Genomic DNA, 8578 nt, shown 5'->3' with positions numbered 1-8578 from the left:
TTAAAGTCAGCAGCATGCAATACCAATTGCATGGCTTGCTTCATTTTTTTATTTTTTTTTAACTCGGGTTTATTTGGGAATAGGATCCTGCAGCTTTAGACAGGCTCTTTGAGACCTTGGCATGATGAGAAGTACACTGACATGGAAGAAAACAGAGCCACAAGCTGAGGGCCTTGTTAGATTTCTGTCTTAGGAACACTGTCTCAATTTGAACTGCAAGTCTCCATACCTTTTACTCTGTCCTAATTCTTTGGTAATAAATAACACTTCTAAACTGTTGTGAGCAGCATTTACTATGCACAATATGAAAAGGCCACACAATTTAAGCAACAATTAAAAAAAATTCCACCATTTTGCTTGAATTAACATAACTGCATAATTAAAATGCTCCTCACTACTGAGTCACCAAATGCATCATTTTAATTTTATTTAAAATATAAGTATTATTACTGTGGGCTTGTGTTTTCATAAATAAAAATATTAGAGATTCATTTGTAATAATTTCTGAATGGCACTGAAAAAATACAATAAATGATCATTTGGAACATCATGTTTTACATAGAGTGGCTCAAGATTTTTATTTTTTTTTCTATTTATCAGTGGGGAATACAGTTTCCTTAAATTGATGGGGTTTTTTTCAGAAAAAAATCTCATTCTTTCATGACAAAAAAAAAACAAAACAAAAAAACAAGAAACAGGTGTTGATTTAGAAAGTCAGGTCATTCCAAAACAAAATTATTTCATGTGTTAAATTGGCAAGAATATTTTATTTCAGATTGTCAAGCAGAAATGTACATCGGGTCTCACAAGAATTTAGAATACAATTTCCTCAACCTATCATTCTCTGCACTGTTCTGTCTTTAGACAGCCTTTTCTGTGATACCCTTTTCTCCTGCAGCTCTGAAAAAGTGCTTCAGAGGAGCTATAAATTAATGCTGGACTACAAACCACAGAGAGAAGGAAAGCAGAAGTCTCTAAAAACCCAGTATTTGGGCAGCACAGGCACCACAGGTACATTCACTGCATACTGGTCAAAATGAGCTGAACTGAGGGAAAAGCACTTTGGTTCTAAAATTTCTTTGTAATGTTCCAGACCACTGCTCATGATAATAATTATTTTTTGTACCGAGATAGTTTCAAAAAGTTTTATCTGAACTCCATAAATTACTGCTTTTAAAAGAAGTATTATGCTTTAAGCAAATATATAATCTGTGATTTTATTTTGCCTTAACACTTTGACATCTTTTTTTACAGTTTCATACAGAATGATTATTGGCACTCACACATATTTCAGATAGTTATTTAAGTGTCTTTTCAGGAAGTTAAGTTAGAAGAAAAAATTGTCCATCTTCAAATTTATAGCAACTTTGCTATCAGTCTGATGATACTACCAATTCCAATGCAACAAAGATAATATATCATTTATATTTTGTGTATTTAGAACCTATCTAAACAGAAATGAACCAAAACTGTGTTAACACAACACCAGTTTTTATGCTCAAGAAATTTTAGTTTCTATGAACAATGTTATTTCATATTCCAAGTGCACTTAAAATTTATAAAAAGGAGATTAATGTCAAAATTACAACTGATGTCAGTTTTGGATGCATATTTGACCAATTGCTAAACAGCATCATGTAATTCAGGATACAGTGCAATGAGTTATGATATAGAACATGATGAGAACTTAGGAAATGATAATTTAGAAACAAAAGTTGCTTAGTTGACATCCATCATGTACCCCAACTAATGATGTTCATCATGTGCTGTTGGGCCTAACTGCAAATTTAGATAGTTACCTGCTTAATCTTTTTATTTTTCATACTCTTTGGAAAAGTTCTAAAAAAAAAAAAAAATACATATATTATTACAGGCTTCCTTCCAGCTCCTTCATTAAAGATTTTTTTCAAGCCAGTCAAAATCTAGGTAAAAAAAATGGTAATTTTGTACCTGCAGGCTTTGATTTTACAGTGATCCAGTACCAAAGAGCTAGGTGAAGGTCTGTTAATCTGACAGTCACTGCAGGCTCAGGTTGTCAGGAAGGTGAATTGTGACACCAGTCAAGAGACAAAGGCTCCCCAGGATCCCCTATAGGATCTTGGTAAGTTGTTTAACTTTTCTGAATTTTCAATACATTGTCTTTAAAAAGGGGAATTGCAGCTTAATCTCTTCCCCTTAGGAATATGATTACAAATTCATCAATGATTGCAAAATGCTCAGGTGTAAAGGTGTTTTGGTAACCCCCATAAATAAATACATTGTCAGCAATGTGCCTGAAGCACATTTGCAGAGGGACATCTCAAGTCTTTGATGCTAAATGTCTATTTTAATGAATGCTATTTGACTGTAAAATCCACTCTAGATCAAATGTTTGAATATAAATAGCAAAATAACAGCTATCAAACATGCAAAATTTATAAATACTAGTAGGAAAGTAATGCCTTTCTTGTGCTGTACATCTGACTTTTATCTTTGTGACCTTCTTAGTTAATATATTACTGAATAAAAGTGACCATGGGAAGCTGTAAGTGCAGCTAGAGCCTTAGATAGGGATTGGAGAAATTCATGTGTAACAGGCCAACAAATACAAACCTAATAGCCCCATCTGGGTGAGTACTAGGGGATGGACTGCAAACAGTGTCCAGGCTTGTACACACTTCCTAAATGGCATCTCCTATTGCCATTCTCAGAGACAGAATGAAAATAATCCCCATTTTTATTCTGAGTCTTATTAGTTCTGCTCCACTGTCATGTGAGGGCTGCTCTACATTTTATTACACCTAAGCTGAGAGTTTAAACTAAAAATTCAGCAGGATTTCCAGGATTGAAAATAGTTTTCTTCATCACCTTTGAAAAGCTGTCTAGTCTCAGTTCTGGGAGATTGTCTGGGATTCACAGTTCTTGTGGAGGAATCATCTGAAAGCACCTGAAACAAGTAAGTCTTAATGGAAAATTGTCAGTCAACACTGATGTTAGCCAATATGGTTTACACATTCATAGATGTGTAACCATAAGGGAAAAATAAAAAAGAGAATGCAGCCCTTGGGTTATTTGGGATTTTTCTTTTTTGCCATTTAAATCAAAATATATTTTGATTGAACAGAATATCAGTGGTCTTGAAGTGGTGGGATACATATCCTGTAACCATCCCACACAGTTGTGTGCATGTCCATAGCCCTCCCTGACAGAAGTCTTACCAGAGCCAGGTCTTACTTTGTTCTATCACCGTTTGTGATTCACAGAGTAACTCACTTGATATTTTAAGCTCCTGAAAGTACAGTTTATTATTTCCTCACTTATCCTGAAAATCCTTTGTTATTCAATTTAACTAAGATTAAAGTATGTTCAGGCCTTATAACACTAATATTTGGTGACAGGCATGAGTCTTTTTCACAGCATTGCTTCTTTCCACTTTTGTCATCAAGTGAGCACTCTTAAACACTTTTAAAACTGGTCACAGGAAAACCTACAGTATGAACTTAAATAAATGAAGAGTGAATCTAGGAATTCAAAGTAAAGCATACAAGCAATATTCAAGAAAACAGGGGCCAAGGTGCAAAGTTCATGTAAAACTAGGCAAGATGGCAAATTCTTAGAAATACATATTCTTGTTTTGATTTGTAGGTTAAAAGTGAAAGAGAAGGTGAAAGAACATCTAATCTTTTTCCTGGGGGAGAGGATGGTCAGGTACAGCGGGACAAAAGGGGAAAAGAGAGGGGGGAAAAAGGTCTAATTCTGGGAAGTGCTTTAGACCACAGCACCATCCATTCAAGTAATTACAAGAAAAATAAGTGCACACAAAGTTATAATGTCACAGTTTACAGCAGCCTTCCAGTACCTGAAGAGGGCCTAGAAGAAAGCTGGAGAAAGACTTCTAACAAGGGCAGGTAGTGATAGACAATGAAGGCTTTAAAACTGAAAGAGGGTTTAGATTAGCTATTATGAGGAAAATCTTTACTGTGAGAGTGCTGAGACACTATGCCCCCATCCTGGAAGTGTTCAAGGCCAGGCTGGATGGGGCTTTGAGTAACCTGATCCAGTGGAATGCGTCCCTGACTCTTTTTTGCAGGGCTGCTCTCTGGTCACTCCTCTCCCAGTTAATACATGTTCCCAGTTTTACTCCACCCTAGGTGCAGAATGCAGCATTTCAACTTGTTAAATTTCATTCCATTAATCACTGCCCAAAGCTCCAGTCTATCTAGATTCCTCTGCAAGTCACCCCATCCAGGGAGGTTGAAATTACATGATCTTTAAGGTCTTAAGATTCTGTGATTCTACATCCCTAATCACTAATAAACAGCACCTGACTATCTCAGCAGTCCCTCTCATGTCACCAGGAGATGCTGAATAGGAAAGTTCAATTCTTTAAAGGACTGGAGCCCACTGTCCCATCTAACTTGCTTATGTTTTATTCAGTCAGACTTGCCTAATGCAAATGGGAACAGAAGAGGCTCCACAGAAATTCAGTTCAATTCTAGCACTATCTTTCCTGGAAAATGACCACCCTAACCCTAGGAATTTCCATTAAGGAGGATTCAACAGGCTCTAGTTGTCCTTTTATTCCTACTGGAAAGTTCAACTGGTAGCTTACTTAAATATTCCTTTTTTGCAATTTCTCCTTCTATGTAAATGCAGAGAGCATGTAAGTCCTTTCTAATGTACCTTTTAAAAATGATAGAATTATAGAACAGAAAAAGGCCTCTTAAAAGATCATCTAGTCCAGTCACCTGGGCTTGTGATTACTGCCTTACTGATGTTTCTTGGAGCCTCTAAGGACACGGGAACCAAGATTTCCTCTTATCTTCAGACTTTATTAGCATGAATCTTGTGACTCCTCCTGAGCTTACCTCTCACTTTATATATCAAAGGCCTAGAAAATTTGAGAATATGTATATATAGTGCATCCTGGGGGGTTTTATAGTTAATTTGAAATTATTCTTATTAATTCATTATTATAGCCCAATCTAGTTGAATATGTTCCTGTTCATTGTATGACTTTTAAATGTCCCTTTCAATCCAAACCATCCTATGACTCTATAAAAATGTGAAGTGACTTTGTTATGACCACCAGTCCATTGATAACTGGCATTAGAATTATAGAATCACTATAGAATCTCTTTTATGTGTTGACTGAAATCTGCCCCAAAAATCCACTGAGTTCTCATCCCTGAATTCCCAACCAACACACTCCAAACTCAGAGTTCACCAATCAGAGTTCAGCATTCCTCCAATTTCCAGACTAAACTTCAGGTCAGTTGATATCTGGTTTCTTGCCTGCATTGTTCTTCAGTTTTAAAATGGAGCCCTCTTTTTTTGCTAAACGAATCCCTTCTAAGGTTACCTACTGACATAATGCAGAGGCACACACAATGGTTTTATGTTTACTAGCTCATGTACCTCAGATGTGACAGAAAAAATAATAGAATAATACTCTTTTTCTTCTGAGACAATGCCACATTCCTGTACCTACAGTCCCTGAAAACTTACACTGTACCATTGCAGCTAATATTGAATTGGACAGATTAGAGTAACATCAGCAGAGATTTTATCCAAGGTGCAATTTTTCTAAAATAACCTTTCTGTTGAATGCAGTTCATTGTTCAGCTCTGATGAAAATTCACAGACCAAAAAGAGGGCTAATATTTCTACTTCCGCCAAACACAAGTAAAACATGGGAAAGAAGTGGTTGCAGAGCAGCCCTGCAGAGGGGGATCCGGGGGTGTTGGCCAGCAGGAGACTCAGTGGGAGTCACCATTGCACTGGCAGCCCAGAGGGCACCTCCCAACATCAAACACAGTGCACTCAGTCAGTCTTAAAAGGAAATTATTCTGCTGTGTTCAGTGTTGCTGCAGCCTCACTTAGAGCACTGTGTGCAGTGGCCTCACACAAATCAAGAAGTATGTGAAGTTTGTTTAATGTGTCCAAGGAGAACAACAAAGCTGGTGAAATGGCTGGAATGAATGTTCTGTGAGAAGTGTCTGAGGACTTAGGTTTTGTCTAGCTTGGAGAGAAGAAGGCTAAGGGGTGACCTTGTTGCTTCCTACAGCCTCTTGAAGAGGAGAAGTGGAGAGGGAGGTTTCCACTGTTGATCTGTTCTCTCTGGTATCCAGTGATAGGACATGTGGGAATACCTCAAAGCTCCACCAGGGGAGTTTCAAACTGGATATCAGGAAGCTTCTCTTTCAAGAAAGGCTGTTCAAAGACTGGAACAGGCTTCCTAGAGAGAGATGGTTGATGCCCCAAGCTATCAATAGTTAACAGGCTTTTCAACTGTGCCCTTAATGACATTCTGTAGCTTTTGGACAGCCCTGAAGTGGCCAGGCAGTTGAACTGGCAGATTGTTCTCTTCCAGCTGAGCTACTCTAGTCTATTTATTTTATTCTATTCTATTAGCTGCACAGCAGAGCAATTGTTTATTTGTATCCACCTAAATGCTCTCTGTCATGAGTTTTCCCAGAAAGAGAGCCACACCACCTTGAAAAAAGTCTAGAGGCAATTTCAGAGCAGCTCCAATTCCTCTGCAAAGGAAAGCAACAAAAGGGTTACTCTGCCACGCCTTGTTTCACACACACATAAAAGGCGGTATATCATTCTGGCAGTAACAAAACGCCTGTGTTCAGGACAAGGATCTGGCCTGGCTATTTTACAGCTCTGCCAATCCCACAGCTCGCAGCTCAGCAGGCTTACTCATTTCCACAGCTGCACCTGGCACCCAAAAAGTTAAACAACCTGGCTACACCAGCAAAGGGGAAAAAACAACAAAAAAAAATTCAGGCAAGCAGCAAATAGAAGACTGCATATAAGGGAAAGAGCTGAACAGAGAAAAATAAGGAAAAAGCATTTAAGTGAGAGAGCGGAGGAAAAGCAAAAGAAAGGGAGGGATTATTCCTTCTTGAATTTGTTTAAGGTGCATGACAGGAGGCATGGAGAATCAAAAACATAGTTAGCCCACACAGGAACAACAATGACTCCATTTTTAGAATGCCAAGTGTTTGCTTAAAGTATCAAATCCTGGTGCTAATCTACTCTCCTCAGTTAGAGCATTTTTGCCCTCAAAAAAAAATAATTCATGTGCTTGGTCCTGTGAACACTTCGAAGCTGGTGACTGTGCCTATTGCAATTGCTCCAGTCTCAAGAGCTGTCTGGGGCCTAGAAACCCTTTGTGATGTAGATAATTTTTAACATATTATGCATTATCCATTACCTATTTTGAATAAATAAATGCTATTTTGATATATCCATGCACTGCCCTGATACTCTGCTTTTTACTGGGATCTTTTCCCAAAAAATGAGCGGTATCTGTGACCACAGTGCAGTAAAGACTCTTTAAACAATGCAGAAAAGATTAATAATATAATCTCAAACAATGCAAAATATTTGTATAATAGCTTCACATGACTATAAATGAATTTCAACATTGCATTACTAAGAATATACACTGGGTTTTCCACCTTAACAGCATTTGCTAGGTTCCACACTTGCCTCATTTGGTTGAATCACCTGTTGGGAAGAAGAAACTATTGTTCGAGAAAAAACAACAACAAAAAACATATTGTTGTAAAGTTAACCTTGCTTTTTTAAGAAGCAGAGATGGACTCTGCTGGTCTGATCAAGCATGTCCTTGTCCTCCACCCCAGGGAAGCCAGAAGTTTCCTGGCACTGCTGTAAGGAAGATTAGTCAGCACGAATAGGGAGCATCAGGCAGAGCTGGGGGCAAGGCAAGGTTTCCAGGGAGTCACCAAGATCCAGCCACTATGGCAAGGGTGGGATAGTAACTCGCTAGAACACCCATGCTTATAGCTGTTATTCCTGAGAGCAAACACTCTCCCTCCTGACAAAAGTTAGGCTGCTATAGATGTTCATTAATTCGCTGTTAAAAGCTTATCAAGAGAATTTTGACAGATGTTTGTATTTTGAGACGACAGCAACCTGCTGCATACCTCACACCTTGAAAGGCCCTCTCCTCACCAGGCACCAAGAAGGGCTCAGCTGCTTTCATGGTTTGAAACACAAAGATTAACTTTCTCTTTGTGCTGCAGTGTTGGGGAACTCCGAATTGCTGCTGTCCCCAGCAGGAAAAATCTAATGCTCAATGGATTCTCCCACGCAAACTGATTGTAGGGACAGAAGTGTGGCCTGGTTGTGGGAGGAGGAGTGTTTAGCTGCTGCCAGGTTAAAGTGAGAGAAAGGCAGAAATTCAGCTTCAGTGGTTGCTGACACACTTACTAGCTGTTTTAAAACAAAATTGATACAGTTTGACATTCTTTTTGTAACAGCAGGTGAATTATTTTTGTAAAATAAGAATAACAGAAGTTTTTTATACAAGGCAACCAAGTTAAAGAGAAAAAAAAAAACAAACAACGTTTTGGTGATAGCTGAGATTCTTGTAGGATGTCCAAGACACGTAGCTGGCCCACACTTTAGCTATAAGCAGCTTAGGAACAGACATCTAAGTTCTGGCAAGGTAATTTGTGGAAGAGGTCCTGTACTATTGAGCTCTGGGAAAAGATTATTCTACTCATTTCTCCTGTAAGCACATGTGACTTCAAAGGGAAATCAATGCTAAGGAGCTAAGGAT

This window comes from Cyanistes caeruleus, chromosome 1, assembly GCF_971803275.1.
Source record: "Cyanistes caeruleus chromosome 1, bCyaCae1.hap1.1, whole genome shotgun sequence".
Classification (NCBI taxonomy): domain Eukaryota; kingdom Metazoa; phylum Chordata; class Aves; order Passeriformes; family Paridae; genus Cyanistes; species Cyanistes caeruleus.
Note: the sequence above shows the minus strand (reverse complement) of the source record.